Source organism: Pinus tabuliformis, chromosome 6, assembly GCF_031772625.1.
Source record: "Pinus tabuliformis cultivar Carrire ecotype Pingquan chromosome 6, CPIR1, whole genome shotgun sequence".
In the NCBI taxonomy this organism is placed as follows: Eukaryota; Viridiplantae; Streptophyta; class Pinopsida; order Pinales; family Pinaceae; genus Pinus; species Pinus tabuliformis.
Window position 1 is genome coordinate 2089199572 of NC_142292.1, and position 23248 is coordinate 2089222819.

The window sequence follows — 23248 nt, forward strand, 5'->3', positions numbered from 1 at the left end:
AGTGAACCGTCGGATCACTACATATCGTGACCGTCGAATTGTAAGTTACAAAATGTACAACGGTAAAGAAACACACTTTACCTAACTCTAACCTAACTCTATACTAGACCAAGTTGAACTTAACTATATCCTATGTGTCGGAATATCCTAACATCCCCCCTTAAGAACAACTTGGGATAGGATTGAAGGATTTACAAATATGACACAATAGGAGAAGGAAGGAGGCACTAGAGCCTATCCCCCCTTAGTGACAACTTCCTGAACTCCAAGCATATATCGAAGTTTAGTGAACTTCGCCTCTGTGAGAGCCTTTGTGAAGATGTCTGCAACCTGATCATCTGTTGGACAATATTGCACTTCAAGAACATGGTCATGAATGAGCTTTCTGATGAAGTGCATGTGTAGTTCAATGTGTTTGCTGCGCTGATGCTGGACTGGATCTTTGCATAGCTGAATGGCACTTTGATTATCACACCAAAGTGTGGTTGGATGCTGCTGCTCAAAGCCAAACTCTGATAGGATCTGACGAAGCCACAAGGCTTCCTTACTAGCTTCCACGGCACCACGATACTCTGCTTCTGCTGATGAAAGAGAAATGGCAGCCTGTTTCTTACAAGCCCATGTAATAGGTCCTGAACCAAGAGTGAAGACATAACCGGCAGTAGACTTCCGATCATCAAGGTCACCAGCCCAATCAGAATCAGTGAAACCAACTAACAGAGGAGCTGCTTTGGCACTGTAATGAATCCCAAACTGTACTGTACCTCGAACATAACGAAGTATTCTTTTAGCTGCTTTCCAATGACTTTCACGGGGGTTTTGCATAAAACGAGCAACAAGGCCAACAGCAAAGGAAAGATCAGGACGAGTATGGGTTAAATACAAGAGTTTTCCGACAAGTTGACGGTATAAGGTAGCATCAACTTCAGGAGAAGTACAAGAGACTGAAAGTTTGACTCCAGACTGAAAGGGAGAAGGGGCTGGCTTACAGTCTTCCATGTGAAAATGACGAAGAATATCACAAGCATACTTGGACTGGGAAAGGAAAATACCCTCTTGGGATTGCAAGACTTGAAGACCGAGAAAATAGTGTAAGTGTCCTAAGTCTGTCATTTCAAATTTCTTTTTAAGGCTGGACTTCACATGGTTTATAAGGTTGGGATCACTACCAGTAAGAATAAGATCATCAACATAAAGAACAAGGATGATGAGAGAGTTGCCCACTTTCTTGGTGTAGACAGTATTGTCAGAATGACACCTAGAAAAGCCAGATTCTAAAAGAAAGCTATCCATTTTGGCATACCAAGCTCGAGGAGCTTGCTTGAGGCCATAAAGGGATTTCTTAAGTCGACAAACGAGGCTGGAGTCTGTTTGTATGAAGCCAATGGGTTGTTCCATATAGATTTCTTCCTGCAAGTCACCATGCAAGAAGGCAGATTTAACATCCATTTGATGGACTTCCCATTTTAAAGAGGCAGCAAGGGAAAGAACAAGGCGGATAGAGTTCATTTTGGCAACTGGAGAGAAGGTTTCAGTGTAGTCAATGCCTTCAACCTGTGAAAAGCCCTTAGCAACTAGACGAGCTTTATGTTTATCAACTTTCCCATCTGGTCCATACTTGGTTCTGTAAACCCATTTGCATCTAACAAGTTTGCGTCCCTTTGGTAGAGGAACAAGATCCCATGTATCATTTGTCATCAATGAATGATATTCTTCATTCATAGCTGTTTCCCAATGTGGATGGCCTGAAGCTTCTGCAAAAGTGTCAGGATCATGATTTACTGGAGCTTGAGCCAGTAAAGAAGAGGCTCTTTCAAACTGAGAACGTGTACGTCGCTGATCTGTAGGATCACCGGCAAGATCACCTGCTGCATCCCGAGTAGCACGGACCCATCTTGGAAGTTGAGGATCCTGAGAAGGTGGGGAAGGATTATCATCCTCGCTTTCATCATCAGAAGAAGAAATGTTTTCAAAGATAGAAGAGATAGGAAGAGGTGGCACATCCGCCGGACTAGGCTCGCAGGCCGATTTATTTTCATCAAATTTTACATCTCTTCTAATGATAACATTTTTGGACTTAAATGGAATAAGTCTATAGCCTTTTACATCTTCAGAATATCCAACAAAAGTACATTTCTCACTCTTAGGTTCTAAGGCTTTATGCTTTTCATCTGGAATATGGGCCCATGCTTCACTTCCAAACACACGAAAGTGACTTACATCTGGTTTAATGGAACTCCAGCTTCTTCTGGAGTGATATTCTCTAGAACCTTAGTAGGAGTGCGATTGATTATATAATTTGCACAATTAATTGCTTCGGCCCAAAAACTAAGACTGAGTCCTTTAGATTGCAGCATACAATTAGCCATTTCCTTTAAGGTGCGATTTTTCCTTTCAGCTACACCATTTTGTTGTGGAGTGTATGGAACAGTATGTTGCATTTGAATTCCATTTTCGGTGCAAAAGTTGATGAATGCATTTTTAACATATTCTCCACCATTATCAGTTCTTAGCTTAAGAATTTGATGTCCAGATTGTTTTTCAACGAATGCTTTGAAGGCCAAAAAGGTGGTAAATACTTCGCTCTTGAGTTTTAAGAAGTATACCCAAGTGCGTCTGGAGAAATCATCAATGAAAGTTAAGAAGTACTTGCAGCCAGAGAATGAAGCAACAGGAAGAGGACCACATAAATCACTGTGCACAAGCTGTAAAGGGGCTGAGGCGTGCCAAGAGGCACGTTTGTCAAAACTGTCCCGATGATGTTTTCCGAGTACACATCCGGAACAAACACCATCTTTGCAAGATACCATAGGAAGACCTGTCACCATGTTTTCTTTACATAGATGCTGAAGGGAGCGATAGTTTAAGTGACCATACCGCTCATGCCAAAGTTTGCTCACTTCATCATTATGAGCAACAAATACTGAGGGAAGATGGGATGACCCAAAGTTGTGAAACTTATACAACCTTTTGGAATCATCAGCAAGACCAGTAGCTAGAATCTGTTTAGGATCTTTTAGATCCTTGATTACAACATCATGAGGTGAAAATTCAACAATTTTACCTTCACCTGAATGAGTTATCTGATAGACAGATAGAAGGTTGCAGGATAAGTTTGGAACACATAATACATCATTGAACTGACCATTGTCTAGATGAACAGTTCCAGTCCCTACAACATTAAGAGATCTATCATCACCAACATATATATTTTTGGTGTTACAATCATTTAAAGAAGAAAACATGGCTTGGTTTTTGGCCATGTGACAAGAGGCTCCAGAATCAATGAGCCACTCATGAGAATGAGAAGAAGAAGAAGATACATTTAATGCATAACCAGACTGAGATGATTGACGATGACATGCAGAAAATGCCGTTCCGGAAGTTGAAGTTGAAGTAGGCTCCAGATGGATGTTATGTTTCTTCATTGCGGCTTCCAAGGCTTCCATCTTCTTAAAGCATTTAGATTCTAAGTGGCCATCTCGATTACAAAAGTTACAATGTCTGTCAGTCTTCTTCCATTTGTTTTTATTGGTCTTGTCATATTGCTGAAATGATCTTTCATCTTGAGGCTGAGTTGGTTTAGGACCATTCCTTTGAGGATAAGACTTCTTAGGATTCTTTGAATTTGGTTGCTGCTGGGCGGCTAACGCTTTCGAGGAAGAGTTTCCAAGATTAAGAAGACCAAGGTGTAAGAGTTTTTCTTGTTCTCTTATTAAGGAATCACAAAAGGAGTCAAAGGAAGGGGGCTTGTAGTCTTTGCCTTGACAAATGAAAGCTTCCCTGGTAGAATGGAAAGTGGAAACAAATACAGAGTAGGCTGGTCCCAACTTAGTAAGGATGGAATAAATAAGGTTACCATCTTCTTTCTTAACTTTAACACCTTCCAAGAGATATCTAAGGGTCTTGAATTTGGACAAGAAATCTTCAATGCAAGAAAAATTATTAGGATCCAAAGTAAGCAACTCATTCTCAAGTTGATGGGCTCTAATTTCATTTTTAATCCCAAAAACTTTAGCAAGTTTTTCTAATGCTTCATGAGGAGTTTCAATTTCTGCAATGTGGAATCTAAGATCAGGAGAAACAGACATTCCTATCAAACCACGTGCTTGATCTTGTCGATTTTCCCATTTTTCGGCCTTGTCTTCATCTTTGGGTTTCTTCTCTTGGTCTGTGGCTATTCTGAAGAGACCTTTACTTCTAAGTAAATCTCCCATGTAGGCTACCCATTGGAAGTAGTTAGTGCTGTCAAGAATGACTTGGCATGGACTTTCCATTTTTTGAAAAACAACTGAAGCTGAAGATGCTGAAAGTAAGTGGTCCAATGGATAGATCTCGAAAAAATAGGCGGTTTTTTTTTTTTTTTTTTTTAAAAACGGCTCTGAAAAAGGCTTCCGGATGAAGAAGTTATGGCTTTTTGAAAAAAAATTGTTGACGTTGCCGGCAAAGTGCGCGAATGTGCGGGAATGAAAAAATCCGCCCCCACAAAATGGAGACTTGAACCCAAGACCTCTACTCTCTTAAAAGGTCTTTGAACCAATTGATCTATACAAAATATTTGAGAGAGAGAGAGAGAGAGAGAGAGAGAGAGAGGGGGGGGGCCTCGATTTGCGTGCTTGCCTTGGGAAGACTCTTTTCCCCTACAAAACACAAAACACAAAACCCAACACGAATATCCAAAGAAAAACGAACCTTACGGCTCGAAGTTAGCTTTAGCCAAAAAACTAGAAATTTAAAAAAAAATCTCAAAGTTAGCTTTTAGCCGAAAAACTAAATATTTTTCTCAATGTTTCTGATTTTCCGAGATCACACTAAGGTGCAGGGAAAAGAGCATACGCATGAGAAAAATCCTTTCTTTCTGTTTCTGATTTGCCCAGATCGCACAGAGTCGCAGGGCAAAGAGCATACGCAGAAATGAAAGGTATAGATCCGGAAAAAAAAGGCTAAATAAACCGAAACCGAAATAAGCAGAGAGAAAATGACAGTAAACTGCAAAAAAAAACACTGTATACCTCCCGATCTGAAAAATGACGCAGCTAGGGCTACCGGAAACCTTTTCGCGTGAAACGAAAGGGGTTCCTCACTGAAACAGATGCTCCGAACGCAACAGAGCAGTCCTCTCGGCCCGAAAGCAGTCAGAAACAGCAGATCTAGGAAACGACAGCCGCATGCAGTTCTACCGGCTTCAGATTTGGATCACCAACGGACGCGGCCCTCAAATAGCTCCGATACCATGTAGGAATTTACAGGGTAAGTTCCTCAGAAAGAATACCAAGGACACCGCTCACAACCAGATCTCAAATCAATACACCAGTATTTTTGACGTGGTTAAAACCCTCAGAGTGCAAGGAGGGAAACAGTCCACGGCCTGTCCCAACGTGGGTACAGACAATTTATTAATCAAAGAATGAAAATTTACATAAGCTTCTCTCATGCACGGATTACCCGAACAATGACCCTCCATGCGCTTTAAATAGAACTCATGGACCAATCGGGTGTCAAGCCACGGATCAAGTGTCGGTAATACCGAGGTGAGAGTGAACCGTCGGATCACTACATATCGTGACCGTCGGATTGTAAGTTACAAAATGTACAACGGTAAAGAAACACACTTTACCTAACTCTAACCTAACTCTATACTAGACCAAGTTGAACTTAACTATATCCTATGTGTCGGAATATCCTAACAAGAGATAGGCTCCAAGCCAGGTCAAAACCCCTCCATAGGGGAAAACCCAGAGAACTTCTTATAGAATCATTGTCAAAAGAGACTTCCAAGACCATAGACCCAAAGGCAAATTCCCCAAGACCAGGCTAGCTACCAACAAGAAATTTTTCTTCAAATTACTTTTGTTCTTTTTCAAACCTATGGAAGCCCTAGTGTCCACAAAAAAATTTGCATCTGAGAGCAACATCAAGACATACTTCAGATGTAGACGCCCTCCTCTTCTTCGCATGTCTTTCCCTCTTATTTCCAAGACCCTCGCACTTGTTTCGAGCCACAGATCAATTCAGATATCCATGTGTCATTTGTGTCTCCAATAGAGGTCGAAGTCTCCTCTTTATATAGGCTTCACAAGTGTTGGAAGGGTCTCTCTAGGCCGACATGAAGTAGGCTAGCCGACTTGATCTTGGGGACTCGTTAGGCTTCTAGACATTAAATAAAATTCTTTTTCTTGATATGTATGCCCAATAGGTCTTTTACATCATTGACTTTGACTCAAGACTAAATCCCTAGAGCACTCAATGCGTGCTTGACCTAAGACCAATGACCATGGGCAAGAAACCCATTCTAAAAATAAATAATTTGTCTTTTACAAATATTTTCTTTTTTCTCTCTTTTGGCAAAGTACAATAATTACATCAATTCATGAGTCAAATACAATTATGACAACCGAAACTAGTTACAACTTTCAACACTCCCTCTTAACTAAGAAGGTATTCATAATTGACTACCGATACATGGACAATATTCCCTTTGACAAGTTCTCATAAGAAGAGTCGAATTGGTAACCCATCTATTTAGCATCATATCATCCAGCATTGTCACATAGCAAGGCCTTGATTAGCAGCTCTATTACTCCACAAGATCAAAACACAATGTTGGCAAAACCAATGATTTATAGACACCTTCATCATTGTCTCTCAAGTAACATACTCAACCCGAATGTTCATAAAGTATGTCCTTCACGATTATTCTTATCTTAGATTCCCAATCCTCAAAGAATATCGGTCCTCTACGACTATACTCTTATCTTGGATGCCCTACCACATCCTCAAAGAGTATCAGATGCCAAATGCTTACCCAATCCTCCATTCTTTCTTCCTAATATAAAGACAATAATGATGTGTTTATCTCTCCCTCTCAACTAGGGAGGATATACCCATTCCTAAAAAGGAATGTACCCATTCCTATAAAAGGAATGTACCCAAGTTCCCTCGTATCCCAGGACTTGTCCAAGCTCCATTTTAACCAGGGACTTGCTTCCAAGCTCCCTCTTAATCAGAGACTTGTTTCCAAGCTCCCTTTCAACCAGGGACTTGTTTCCAATAGCGGCTTTCTTCTTTAGTGGAGATCATGGGACTTTTATCTGCTTGTTGAGTTCCTCCTTTCGATGTCATGCAATTTATCTTTATTATTATGGAGCCTTCATCTTGTAGGGGATCGACCATCCATCACTTTCATTCACAAGTAATGTCATCTTCTCTTCATCAAAAAGTGATCCACAAGTCCACACCTACCTTTCCTTCATACAACTAACTCTTCCACATCATGTTTCCTTCAGGATCTTCCATCCCATCACATGAGTACCGGTTGTAGGTGATATCCACAACTTTCTTTTGGTAGCCATGTATCAACTCATCCAGATGTTGTTCAGAAATCAGAAATGAACATCAAATCAAAATTACCTTTTGTGATGACCCTTCATCATGACATATGTTTGCTCGCAACATCAACACCCTACATAAACACGTCTCCAAGACTTTCAATGTTAAGAGTTTTCCTTCCTTACAGACTCCATTAGAGTCTCCATACCTTTTCCATGGAGATGTCCTAGCCAATTCTTTTAGTTATTGGATGTTTTGAGCATTTTTCCTGCATGAGCATAGTTGCATCTTTCACGATATCTCCTTATGTTCTTCACATATTGCTTTCCATGAACATTCCATTGATAGTTCCTTCATCAACCACCTCATATTCCATATGAGGACATATTATGTTGATTTCATCTAGTTAATATGTGAACCATGCCTTCATGCATCTTTCCAAAGGAGGAGATCCTCTTTATCTAATCATGCTCATGAAATAGAGCATTTACCCATGCAACCATATGATGACATGACTCAAACAAATATATGTATACATACCTCTTTCCTTTTCTTGATCATCTAGACTTCCTTTGTCAGCTTCCCTTCCATGATTGAAAGTACTTTAATTGTCTTGACCAGTTGCACTCCTTTGTCATCATGCCATTATCCTATTAATCAGTGAATCCCATACAAGGTGGAATTCTTAGCAAGAAACTTGCTTTTCCTAAGACAGGTGAATCTTCCAATGAAGATTCCAACAAAGGATCTTGATTATCCTCATCCTACAAATGCTCCTTTCTAATGATGATGATGATGTATGATGAGCTCTATGCTAGATGATTTTCTACTTCCCATAAGTACTACCTGTGCTTTCATTGAGGTTACCAAGAGCTCCTTCCTTCTTTTGATGACTGTTATAGACTTCTACTTCAGCCATATTTCAAGCTTTTTTAATGATGTCATGAGCTCTTGCTTCAATAGTATGCTTCTAGTATGATGTCACGATGCATCCTATCATAATTACCATGCTTGATTGGAATCTTTTAACCATGGTAGATGTCTTCTACTTTTCCTTTTTGTGTACCAAGCATCCATAGTTCCATGGTTATATCATGAACCTATCATAGTGCCTAAGGATCAAAGGTTCATACAGTTCCCTCCTTCCATCATGCTTATCAAAAACAGAGGATCAGCCCATCAATCTTCCTTTACTTCATGTACCTGTGATATTTGATGACAATTATCCCCAAACAAAGTATATAATAACAAGAGCATGATACTTATTTGACAATCTAATGTTACCAAAAGACTTAGAGGTTGCACTCCTAGGGTTATCAAGTGCCAACCCTAGATCAAGGATTTTCGCATAATTTATCAGCCTACTTGACATGAACCCTAGATTGCATATAAACCCTAAGGGTTAGGGTTGTCGTGAGGGAACAATGCTAGAGTTTCTATATGACTAGGGTATTATTGATAACAGACTATACAATCAATCCACCTTACTACATGTTGGATCCTAAAAAATGTAACATACATACCTCATGGTTACATACCTGTAGAGGCCAACACTTTCAGATGCCATGGTTTCTTCAAGGTGATCATTCATTTGAGATGTTTATCTTTTCTTGCCCCAACATACTCTAGCTCTTAGACTGTTTTTCATTAGTCTTCTTATAGAGGTGTGATACGGTATGCTTAAGAGTTGGCAAAATCACCGATTTTGACTATTGTTTCTTTAAAGTTTATAGCCTCCTACTAATCATTATAGTGTAGCAACATTCAAAAAGTCTTGTAGTGCTTGCCAAAAATTTGTCAAAGTCATCTATACTTATGGTATAATTATCACAAAGATGTGACTTCACTTTCTGCCTGAAGTTTTTCTTCATGAAAGCCATTAGGAATCAAGTTCTCACTGTGTGTGTATATGAGCTAGCCTTGTCATTGTAGAATGTGCAGGATGTGGATCATCGATTGTTCCTTCTTTCACAAGTTAGTGAACCTCTAATGGTGAAAAATACTTTAATGCTCGACCTAGAGAGATTTTACCTAGCTCGATCTAGGACTTCCTTTTATGAATATTAGAGATATAGATATAGAAGATATTGACTTCTTGATTTGCAATATCCTCACAAAGATTCAAACTTGACTTCCCACAAGTATACTTCAGAACCTCAGATTCCTTCTTCACAACTTTGATTTCAAGATGCACAAGTATAAATTTTGATTAGTGAGATATGCCACAAGACACAGGTCTATGAGACTTACCTTAGAGCTGAAGTTTGAGAATGCTCTAAAATCGGTCTAGATTAAATGAAGAAGGGATCTCAATCCACTTCTAAGGTGATTATGCTTCAAATTTAAGTCATGAAATAAGCCTAGAACTTTGTAGATCCTTCCTTAAGTGATACGGAAAGCCCAGTCTCTCGGATCTGTAGTGGTTACTGAAGTTTGAGTTCTTATAATACTGAAAGACAGTCCTTTTTCCCGACGCTCAGACACTCGCTTTCCTTGCCATAAGTCTCGGTCTTTCTAGGACAAGTGAATTAGGCATTCAACCTCTTGAAACAAAGATATAGAGACCTTCAAAAATACACAAATCGGAGATCAAAAATGCTTGGAAATAGGCCTTCATGAGAGAGTTCAGATCTGCATCTTCCTTTGCTACAGGATCAATCTTCAAGGGGATGCTTAGTATGCTTCTTGAACTCTTAGTATTCCTTTATTACTTCATTGCTGCCATGAGAACTGTGTTCGTAATTTTTGTGATGGAGATATGCCCAGACTTTGAGCTTCTTCCTTGCTAAGAGCTCGGCCTAGAAGATACTTAGAATCCTCAAGTGACCTTTTGTCCTCCCCTTACACAAGAGACCTTAGCAAATCTAGGGCTTTCATTAGGGTAACTTAATTACATAATTTCTCTTAAACGGTGACATTTATTTGTGACATACAGTTACTTCATTATTGTCATTATTGTGTTCTTTTCATCATCAGATAAATGCCAAACATAGAATATCACAAAACAACAAGAGTACACCAGAGATAGGCTCCAAGGCAAGGCAAAAACCCTCCATAGGGGAAAACCCAAAGAACTTCTTATAGAATCATTGTCAAAAGAGACTTCCAAGACCATAGACCCACCAGAGATAGGCTCCAAGCCAAGGCAAAAACCCTCCATAGGGGAAAACCCAAAGAACTTCTTATAGAATCATTGTCAAAAGAGACTTCCAAGACCATAGACCCAAAGACAGATTCCCCAAGACCAGGCCAGCTACCAACAAGAAATTTTTCTTCAAATTACTTTTGTTCTTCTTCAGACCTGTGGAAGCCCTAGTGTCCACAGAAAAACTCGCACCTGTGAGCAGCATCAAGACAGACTTTAGATGTAGACGTCCTCCTCTTCTTCACATGTCTTTACCATTTATTTCCAAGACCCTCGCACTTGTTTCCAGCTGCAGATCAATTCAGATATCCATATGTCATCTATGTCAGATCAATTCAGATATCCATGTGTCATCTATGTCCCCAATAGAGGTCAAAGTCTCCTCTTTATATAGGCTTCACAAGTGTTGGAAGGATCTCTCTACGCAGACATGAAGGAGGCTAGCCAACCTGATCTTGGGGACTCTTTAGAGACTTCTAGACATTAAATAATATTTATTTTTCTTGATACAAATGCCCAATGGGTCTTTTACATCATTGACTTTGACTCAAGACTAAATCCCTAGAGCACTCAATGGGTGCTTGACCTAGGACCAATAACCATGGGCAAGAAACCCATTCTAAAAATAAATAATTTTTCTTTTACAAATATTTTATTTTTCTCTCTTTTGGCAAGTACAATAATTACATCAAGTCATGAGTCAAATACAATTATGAAGACTGAAACTAGTTACAACTTTCGACATAATGAACAATTTCTCAAATCAATGTCATGCATAGTTCATACAAACACATGAAATAAGACCAACGCAAGGATAAAACAGTTATGCACCAACAGATTATAGTAATGCCACATCCCAAATTCAACCAATCGTGTTAGGTTTAATGCCCAGAATTCAATCAATTATTGTTTATCGACTTCACATCTTCTAATGCCCCTTGAAAAACCCTTTTCAGGGAACAGTTGAGTAAGTATATGTGTTTGAACACTTTTCAAGGGTTGATTCTATGCAGGAAAAAGAAAAACCCCCACATTGGGACAGACAGCTCGACCTTTGTGACACAACTCTCTTCCTGCCTTAGTTTGACTTCCAATTTGCATCAAGATCTGTCTGGCATCAATTCTTCAGTTCTGCAATGCAATGCTCCCAGCTTTAAAGTTTAAACTGCTTCAGATTCATACGACTTTCGTGTGCCTTCCTTAAGATTTGCGAACTCTGAATTGAGACCTTGGTTTGCCCAGAACAATTCACAAGCCCTCATACTAGGTTTGTTCCCAAATTTGGCAGTTGACAAGCCTTCCCCTGACTTGATTGATTTCAATGGGGTCTGCTTTCTTGTATGGGCCTCGATTTACGGAAGTCGCACCACCGTGGATCCAAAAATACTGTAAACCTCAGTCCCTCAGACTTCTAATCTTCACATGTCCTCAGAAGTTGGTCAGCGAAGACTTTGACCTGTTTCAAACTAGGGTTCGGCCTGTTTCTGCGTGTATGGAGATTTCAGAGGATTTGATCCCCTACAGAGAGAGATTTTGCTTCAATTTAAGCACTCTCTCTGCCCTCCTAGATGACATTTTGTGCTAAACCCAAGAACAAAAACTCTTTAACAGAATTTGTTGCCTTCAATAGATTTTCCTGTGCCAAACAAGAGATTAAACAAAGTCTCGAGGCAAATGTCAAACAATGTTAGATCACAAACACAAAAGAGAGAACACAAAATGTAGGCACTCATCCAGGGCAAAACCCCTAAGGAGAGGGAAACCCAATCAAACTCTTCCATTAGAAAAATCAGATTGTGACAGCCTTGACCAAAGACAAAGACATTACCTCCGTCCATCAAGTCAGACCTCAAGCCATCAATCCAACTAGTTAATTAGGGCTTCAGTTCTTCTGCAACCCCTGTAATCATAATTTTGTATGTTCATCCTGCAGATCTTCAATCCCACCACACATGTGACATAACAGATAAATTTTCAAGCTTCTCTCTTCTTTGTTGGGTCTTTCCTTCTTTTGTTAGTTATGGGACAGATTCCTTTTTATATTCGCATACCAAGCTACCTTTTCTTGCTACAGATCCAAACTCCCAAATAGGTCGACTTCACTTTGCTATCTCCCAAATAGGTCGACTTCACTTTGCCATTTATATTGGTTTGTCACTGTACATTTGAGCTGACATGAACAGTACATAGGCCGACTTATTGACTTTGCCATTTATAATGGTTTGTCACTGTACATTTGAGCCAACATGAGAAGTACGTAGGCCAACATACAGAAAATGGAATTGGAGCCGACTTTGAAGGGCTTGAGGCTGATTTGATGGTGGAGGAGTTAACATGACATGTATAAATTTCTTTCTTTGATACAATGAGCCCAAAAAGGGTCTTTTACATAATAATTTTAACTTTGACTTAGTACAAAAATCCTAGACCTCAAAATGGTTGCTTTGACCTATTGACTATTGACCCAAGCATGAAACCCGTGCTTTAATAAGTCAATAAAAAGAAATTATAAATAATTTTTTCTATGACACAAATACAATTATGAAGACCAACACTACTTACATTCTTCAACACTACGAAACATACCTTTGTGCAGGGAATTGCCAGCTGTACCCAAAACATTCAAGGCAGATCTCGGGGACATTCCAGGAAGATTTCAGGAATGTTCAAGGCATGTCCGTTCAGTTTTGACAATAAACATTGATGATTGGACAATAAGATATATCCAGTGTTAATTAGTTTTTTGAATTTTGTACTTTGATTTTGTAATTTGAATTTCTGATTTCATAGCTCTGAAGACTGTAGGAAAATGTCTGAAGGAACAATGTAGAACTGCCAAATTGGTTAATTGCAACATTTAAGAGTATGACATATTGCTCTCAGATAGAGATTTTGCTTCACTCCATCTGGTTTAACTAATTGGATACAGCTTAGATTACTTATTGAAAACTAAGCAAGCACAGTCAAGGCTGTGAACTTGGAATGTCCTGTATTTAACTTGTGTAAACTGCTTCAGAATACATACAAGATTCAACTGCTATGTTGTGGTGTGTGCTCCGTAAAGTTATGCTCTTTATTGGTTTTTCAGTTTTTATCAGTATGATATTTCCTTGGGACAGTTATATTTTTTATTATTTTCATATTTTTCCATTATTTACTTATGACAACTATCCTGTCTGTTAATACCCTTCAAGATGTGGAATTCTTTTTTCCACTATCACAATCTAAAGCATCCTGCATCTTTTGCTTAATCCTAAGTATACAGGGGTAAAGAGAACTATTTTTCGACCTATACATTATGCATGGTATCTTCCGTTTTCATTAGCAGGATGCTATGCTACTGTAAAGTATTAACTTCTCTCGATCACTGAACAGTATCTGTTCTCATGATTAGGCAGTATTTTCCGTGGTTTTTGACTCTTTAGAGCCTGCATTGTTGAACCATAAACGTGTTATGCCCATATATTCTTAGTTTATGGTTACATCTGCTTGTCTTGAAGTATTGTTTATGCAACAAATTCTATTTGTAAACTCTCTCTCTATATATGTAACATGTCCCCGGGATGACTGGAGCTCACCTCCAAATTTTTCAGGGAGCAGCAATAATATATATATTAAAAAAAATATTTAAAATTGAGATCTCGCCATAAGCATTTGTAGTTGCTTCAAGCTTGTAAGCACAAAACTATACTATATGGTATTATCCACAGCACTTTACACTTGCCAATTCTGAAGAAGCTTGAACAGCTTGAACAATTTAAAAAAGGGCTAAGTGACATTCCATTATTGGCTGCTAGACATGAGCAAAATGCAATTTAGCTTTAGAAACCTCAAGTGTAACTATTTGCAATTTGAAAAAAGATCTGGCAAGGGTCTATGAGACAGAATTGTCTCCATAGCAGATTTTCATCCTCGCATTTCTTGTTAATGATGATTATGTTGAAACATAAACAATAAAGGCCATTCCAATCTCAATAGGTCTTGCAGACTTATATACATATGTTGAAAACCGCTATAATTGGATCTGTAAAGAGATTATATTCATATTTCAGATTAAGAATGTCATTGAATAGGAATTTTTTCAAGCATTTAATACACAATCCAAGTCACCACTATCTGATTGTTTTCACAATGCTTGAGGTTGGGATGGTGGAACCAGTAGACTTTAGTGACTCCTGGAAACCCATATGCGATATGTAAACGCTGAGATAACCTAAAAAATGAGAAGAACAAGAACAATAACCACAAAGGATCAGGCTTCGAAATGTTATATTCTCTGTTTTCTCGACATGAAGGCTTTGATTGTTATAATGTTGTTGCTGAAAATACAATATTTATTTAAACCACCAGAAACCCAAATTTAAACCCACTTTTTGAGCTGCAACTTGTACAATAGATTTAGATTCAGTGCAATACAAAAATAATGGACAAAGAAAAATGATCATATCATCCAATCATCAATGTCCATGATTGTCAAGACTGAAAATATATGCACAGAATATCCTTGGAACCTGACCCACAAATCCCTAAAATTTGCCCAGAACATCTTGAAAATCTGCTCGGAATGTCTTGAGGATGGCCTCTTGAAAGCTCCTTTGTTGTTAAAGGATATGTACAAGGCCAGTGACTTTACATTAGCTGGGAATCTCCTTTCAAACAATAGTTGTAGCCTGATGTATGGCCAGTAGCCTTCACTCTTCTTCAAAAGGAGATTAATAGATCTCAACTGAGCAAGACAAGACTATTATGATGTACAGGTACTGATAGCCTGAGAAGGGAAATCATAGGCAAGTACAGTGTAAAGGAAGGATATCTCAAAGTCCTCAGAAAGGAAGATCTCAGTAAAAGCAACATATCGAATAGTATTTGGTATCCCGAAGCCATGGACAAAGTTAGCAACCTTCTCTTGCCTGGCGGCTAGGAGAAAGATCCTTATAGGAGAAGCTCTTTGCCAGGAAGGGCAGCAAGATGTAGAGGTTGTGATACGCCCCAGAAGACAATCCCAATTTATTTGGAGTGTGAATTTACAATAAATAATTGAACATGTGGGAAAGCCTTTGTAATCCAAGAATGGAAGTAGTAGGACAAACTTAGAACTCTTCTAGAAATGGGGAAAAGGTCCACAGAAATCAAGGAGGCTTAAATCCTTGTGGAAAATAGCTTTATACGGTTCTTGTGGAAGGCTACAAAACTTAGAAACTTCATGGGCGAAAATCTCTCCCCCATTCAAAGATGGGAATCCATTAAACAAGCCTTTGTGAAAGTATGTTCTCTAATTCAAGAAGAGGCTAGATCACAATCTGAAGAGGAACAGCATGTTTTGGATGGCCTTCATGCAGCCAACAAAGTTAACAACAGCAAACAAGACCAGGTGGAAGTTCAAGCAGCTAACAAGATAACTACTACATCCAAGACCAGGTGTTCTATAACCTGATGGCTCACATACGTGGCATATCTCAACAGACAACACCAGGTGAAAGTCCAGGGAAAACGTGATGGAATAGATACTGATGGGTTGCGGGATCTAAATTTATCATTAACAAAAGGTCAGTTACCAACCCAAATAATCTACATGTTATATTTTTCATATTTTATATGCACAACAGCCAAAACCTTCAGAGCATTGAAAACTAAAAAGTGAGAAGATATATTGGAATCTTGAGTATGAAGGCAGCACTTCTACAACCCAGTATGGTACAGATATTGTCATATATAGATAGATAAGATAAGATAAGATAATTATATTTATGTCCAACTAATGACCACAAAATAGGTCAAAGGGACTGTTGAGTACACTGATGTATATCAACAGACAACACCAGGTGAAAGTCCAAGGAAAATGTGATGGAATAGATACCAATGGGTTGTGGGATCTAAATTTATCATTAACAAAAGGTCAGTTACCAACCCAAAAAAATCTACATGTTCTATTTTTCATATTTTATATGCACAACAGCCAAAACCTTCAGAGCATTGAAAACTAAAAAGTGAGAACATATAATGGAATCTTGAGTATGAAAGCAGCACTTCTACAGCCCAGTATGGTACAGATATTGTCATATATAGATAGATAAGATAACATAAGATAATTATATTTATGTCCAACTAATGACCACAAAATAGGTCAAAGGGACTGTTGAGTACACTAATGAATATACAAAGCAGGAGAACCAAACAGTCTCCTATACAAGATACAATGCATGAAGTAAATCAACATCTGGCCCTAGCAGAGAAGATCCAAGAGCTAATAGGTCTGAGGATCAAACCCATCTCTCCTAACATCTAAGGCTGAATGAATAACATTGAAGAAACTCAACAAAGTCTATTGGCCCGATGAAGAGCCGATGGCAAGTGCAGACTGTCCACTAAATCGTATCCTGGGGGAGTTCACACTAAATCGTATCCTAGGGGGGTTCACACACTACTAAATGTGATCTAGCCTCCCAGGAACAGATCTGAGATGGAACTGTTGCTGGGATCTCGTGTGGCAAGGTGAGATCCCACATCCTCACTGATCTAGAGTCTGGATACATACTAGCAGTGTTACTTGGGAGCGGGAGCGGGAGCGGGGAGCGGGAGCGGAAGCGGGAGCGGGAGCGACCATTTTCAGAAGCTCCCGGTTTGGGAGCGAATCCCGGAGCGATTTTTTAAAAATATATATATTTTTTATATTTTTTAATTTTTGATACATATATGTCAACAAAAACATGTAGAATGATGAAATAGACATAAAAAACATAAAAAAACATAAATTGATCATTGAACCATATCACATCAATCATCTAGAAATTATAATCGTCATCAACCTTAGTAAAATAATAAATTAAAATAACATTCAAATAACATTTATCATCATTGATCACCAAAGTAACAAGTTGTACTTGTAAGCCAAGTTTAACCATTACAAGAAGTAATATCGAAGATATTTCTAAGTCCTAACTTCTAACTGTTAACATGATATGAAATGTTAAAAATTTATAAAATGAAACATGAATAATGAGATGAAATGAAACAACTTTAGTCTTTCCCAAAGCATCATATTCATAATTCACAATCATTACCAATGAGTTATAATTGCCAAGGCCCAACTTCAAACTTCAAATTTTCATTGTCACAGTGATATAATGTTTACAAAAAATATCATAATGTCATAATGATATGAAAGAGTCAAGAGTCAAGAGTCAAGGACTCAAAACTCAACACTGAACAGTTATGAAAACTAAAGTGACAAGTCTAATAGAAACTAAAAAAGACAAGTAAACTGTAAATCTACAAGTGGCCCTTGCCACGAGAGTCTCCAGGAGTATAAGTAGGTCTTGGCGGTCTTCTAGGAGTCTCCCGCCCAGACCGACGACCAGAACTAGAGCCTCCACGCGAGGGTGTCGATGGAGGTGGCGACAGCAATGGAACAAGACTCGGGCCCCGAGAACTGCTACTGGATGGTGGAGGTGGAGGTGGCATGGCTGCTGCAGCTGCTTCAGCTTCATCCCGTACAAGCTCATCTTCTAGTTCTTCCATATGTACAATGCCATCCTCTAAATTGTCGTCCTCAGGGTGATTGTCCCAAATTTTATATGTGGGATCTTCATTAGCCCGATCACAGTAATGGCTCAACAACCTCAAATTGTAGTGCACATAAACCAAGCTTTCTGCTCGGTTTTCGTTGAGCCTGTTTCTTTTCACATTATGTATATAACTGTAGGTGCTCCAACACCTCTCTGCAGAAGAAGAATTTACAACCTGTGCAAGAACTTTCAATGCCAATTTTCGCAAAAGTCCGTCGCCGCCATATGTTTCCCACCATGTGAGAGAATCAAATTTATCTTTGTCGTCCATTGCATGGAAGTTACCATACAAACCACTGCCAGTGAAGTATCTGCCTATTTCAAGGCGCACAGCTGCACATTCCTCCCTGTCAGGCACCAACTTTTCTAATGCATCCAGATATCCTTTAGTTACCTCTCGATCTAAATGGGGTTTGGTCCTAACACCACCCCCTGCTGCAGGTTTGCCCAACCAAGAATCTGAGTAGTATTTTGGCGTAAGGATATACGCCAAGCAATGTAGTGGAAGGTTAAGCTTTTTCCACCGTTCACACACACAATCGTGAATCGGATTGTACAAGTCGGGATCTCTGTTATTAACAATGTCTTTTATTTCCCCCAACATGGTATCCATTTGCTCATACACCTCGCCAATCACTGGTTTGTCTGTATCTGCAAACCGAATCATGTTATAAATTGGCTTGGTGAAATCCAATACCTGTCTCACAGCTGTCCAAAACTGCCCATCAAGAGCGGCCTCCTCCACCGTTTCAAAACCTGCAATGTCAGCTACATTTGTAGCCCTTTCCTTTAACACCTGCCAATTTGGACTTGATACCATGCTAGCTAAACCCTCTCTTACCTTCAAAAGGCGCCTGAAGGTGAGGTAATAGCTACCAAATCTAGTCCTCGCAATCTTCAGCAACTCCAATCTCGAGTGACTGCGGAAAAGGCCATGGGTATTGCTATGATTTGTAATAAATTTTATCATTTTTTTTCCTCTCTTGTACAAATCCCCAATCCATTGGTATTGTTCATTTTTGTTTTTGACAATATCATGCAACAGAAGGTTCAATGTGTGAACCAAACATCCAGACCAAAATATGTTCGGGTATCTATCCTCAATAATTGCTCCCGCTGCCTTACAATTAGGAGCATTATCAGTGATGACTTGGATGACATTGTATGGGCCAATACGCTCAATTGTTTCAAGCAATGCTTCTGCAATGTTGATAGCGGTTTTGAACTTGTCTGAGTAATCATGTGCAGCTAGAAAAATGGGACCACTTCGGGACACAGCAAGAACACTTATCAATGGCTTGCCTTTTACATTTGTCCATCCATCAAATACAATGGACACCCCATTGTCAGTCCAAGAACTTGTCATTTTATTCAAAGAATGTGATATTTTTGCTTTTTCATGATCAAGGCCAACTGTTCTTGCCTTGTCATACCCAGGGCTCTTGTATCCTTTAGGGGCATCATTTATGGCAGAAACCATTTCGTGCCAATAAGGTGAGCGTAGAACATTGAATGGTATCCCATTTGCATAGAGGAACCTGTAAATTTTTGAATCCGCATCATTCCTACACCCCTCATCAAGGAAATCTGATATGGTTCTACGGCGTAAAGATGATGACCCTGAGCCTCCATGTCCATATCCACTGCCTTGGGAGGATGCTGAAGGAGTTCTTTGTGAGCTTGGTTCAAAGAAACCCCTTGATCTTTTTGCTTTGTATTGGGCGTCCTCCTCTTCCTTTATGTATTTGGCTCTATCAACTGTTGACACCGCGTCACAAGTTCTGATTCCTATTTGTTTCTCTCCATCCCATGCCCTTTTCCCGCAAAGGTGTCTTCTCAAACGGGTGTATGAGCCTGTGAAATCAGTGTTGCAATGGGGGCAATGAAATTTAGTGGTTCCACCCCCTCTCCCTGTTTCAGGCCTCTGAACATATTTCCACAATGGAGTTTGGTCTTGTTTAGTTTTTTGACCCTCATGTTCACCCTCCACATCCTCCTCACTGGGGTTTTCACCTATTTGACTTCCTCCGGCTTCTTCATCCACCTCTTCAGTTTCAGGCCCCCTCCGTTTCCTACTCTCCACCACCATAATAACCAGAAAGAGGACCAGGAAGAGGAAAATGCCAATAAAAATGCTCAGGTCCATCGTGTTTGATGTTTGTAGGGTTTGAGTCTTGAATCTGCAAATTAATTTAGTTTATTGGGATTAATTCATTTAATTTATTAATTTAATTTAAATTAATGATCTTTAAACTCAAACAGGTAAATGAAACTAACAAAATTAACTACCTAACCAGCTAAACTAACTAAATGATTAAGTTACTTACCTCTGCAAGCTTGCTCCTCGCTCCTTGGCACTTGCTCCTCGCTCCTCAGCTCTGGCTCCTTGCTCCTCAGCTCTTGCTCCTTGCTCCTTTGCTCTCAAACTCAAGCTCAATCTCATTGAAATGATTTTGTTTTGGCCCATTGGGCTTATAAATCCAAAAAAATTAGTTTAATTTTTTGTTTTTTTCGGGTCCGCGGATTTTTTTTCCGCCGAATCGCTCCCGGAAATTTAAAATTCGCTCCCGGAGCGTTTTTTAATGCCCGGGAGCGATCAGGGAGCGATCGCTCCCCGATCGCTCCCGGGCATTAAAAAGCGCTCCGGGAGCGCGGGAGCGATCGCTCCCTGAAGCGCTCCCTCACAGACCAGGGAGCGCAAATTTTTTTACGAGAGCGATTTGGGGAGCGCGCTCCCGACCGGCTCCCGAGCCGCTCCCGCCCGGAGCGCGCTTCGGGAGCGGGTTCGTAGGGGGGGGGCCGCTCCCCCACATCACTGCATACTAGTATCAATCGATCTCTTGGTGCCCCTGTACTGGTATCAATTGATCTCTTGGTGCCCCTGAAAAAATGTCGTGATCCTCTATGTGGGGTCTGGTCTGATGGGAGGCTGAAGAAGAAGGGCCAAACATCTTTGATCGAGGTACCTGAAAAAGTTGGCGAGGGTTCAAGAATCTCTGAACAAGCAATGAAACCTTCCTCTAATCTCGTAGGATGAAGTGCACCTCAATCTGTTCAATGAAACCTTCCTCTGATCTCGTAGGATGAAGTGCACCTCAGTCTCCACTTCCTGTAAATGACATACCTGGCAGAGTCTATCTAGTCTAGTCTATCCACTAGACCAAAGTCTATGAGAAGAGCATGCATCCAGTGATCCTCTGTGTGGGATCTGGTTTGATGGGAGGCTGAAGAAGAATATGTGCTCGATCCTAAGAGCCTCCTGCATATATACGGCCAAACATCTCTGGTCGGCGTACCAGAAAAAGTCAGCGAGGGTTCAAGAATCTCTAAACAAGCAATGAAACCTTCCTTTAATCTCGTAGGATGAAGTGCACCTCAGTCTCCACATTTACATACCTAGCAGAGACTGTCTCACGTCTACTGGGGTCGAACAATGAGCCCGCGTCTACTGGGGTCGAACAATGAGCCCGCGTCGAACAATGAGCCCGCGTCTACTGGGGTCGAACAATGAGCCCGCGTCGAACAATGAGCCCGCGTCGAACAATGAGCCCGCGTCTACTGGGGTCGAACAATGAGCCCGCGTCTACTGGGGTCGAACAATGAGCCCGCGTCTACTGGGGTCGAACAATGAGCCCGCGTCTACTGGGGTCGAACAATGAGCCCGCGTCTACTGGGGTCGAACAATGAGCCCGCGTCTACTGGGGTCGAACAATGAGCCCGCGTCTACTGGGGTCGAACAATGAGCCCGCGTCTACTGGGGTCGAACAATGAGCCCGCGTCTACTGGGGTCGAACAATGAGCCCGCGTCTACTAACCCTCCTGGAGGATTGACTAATATAGGTCGAACAATGAGCCTCTCAACTCCAAGGCGCCTCTCAACTCCGAGGCCAGGATTGACTAATATAAGTCGAACAATGAGCCCGCGTCTACTAACCCTCCTGGAGGATTGACTAATATAATCGCGTCTACTGGGGTCGAACAATGAGCCCGCCCGCATCTACTGGGGTCGAACAATGAGCCCGCCCGCATCTACTGGGGTCGAACAATGAGCCCGCGTCTACTAACCCTCCTACTAACCCTCCTGGAGGATTGACTAATATAAGTCGAACAATGAGCCTCTCAACTCCAAGGCGCCTCTCAACTCAAGGCCAGGATTGATTGATTGACTAATATGACTAATATAAGGCTAACAATGAGGCTCTCAACTCCAAGGCCATCTTTGGCCATCTTTGGGAGTAACCCTCCTCGAGGATTGACTAATATAAATCTGCTACAAAGAAATATGCTATAAAGAAAGATCAAAATAGAGCTAGTAAACTTACAAATACATAGAAATACTATGAATTGTTATAATATAAATATAAATATCTTAATAATAATCAAATTTACACAAATAAAAATACTATAGATATGATATTTATGATTTATATCATATCTATATAAAAATATTGTTATAATGAAAATATAGATAATCTTAGTAATAATCAAAATTTCATTTTCTACACATAGACTGGAATCTTGAGTCTGAAAGCCCCACTTCTACAGCCCGGTATGGTAGAGATATAGCTATATATATACAAATAATATAAATCTGCTATAAAGAAAGATAAAAATAGAACTAATAAACTTACACATAGATAGAAATACTATAAATTGTTATAATATAAATATAAATATCAATAATTAAATTTACACATAAATAATAGATATGATATATATCACATCTATATAATAAATATTTTTATAATAAATATATAAATATCTTAGTAATAATCAAAATTTCCTTATCTACATCTCCATAAGTTGTGAGTTCCGAGCTCTGTACATCTGAGGTAAATTACTACCTCAGCCCAGATCCATCTATCGCAGTGCTTAATAGATCCTAGGTTAAAATAGATCCACGCTGGTTATGAACCACTCCGTCTAGGTAAAACAGATCTACCTACATTGGTTACAAAATACTGGTAAGCAAAATGGAGGTAGATAAAGCAGAATGGCCCCATGAATCAAGCTTTTAAATCCCACCAAGGAAATCGAAAGGGACTCGGTAATTGGAGTGAGGAGGAATATGGATTTGCATCTCTGCAGTGTGCAGTGATCTTTTTTACGAAAATGCTTCCTTTTGAAGCTCAAAGACAAGCATCACAACTACCCCAAAGACGTGGAGCACGACGTCTAGCGGGAGAGGACGAAACGGTTCTTGAACAGT

At 39.8% G+C, this 23248-nt stretch overlaps 1 protein-coding gene across 2 annotated transcripts in view; it reads right to left on the minus strand.

Moving 5' to 3' along the window:
- LOC149267593 (secretory carrier-associated membrane protein 1-like) overlaps positions 1–23248 on the minus strand; it is a 152382-nt gene that overhangs the window by 128376 nt on the left and 758 nt on the right. The window lies entirely within an intron of this gene.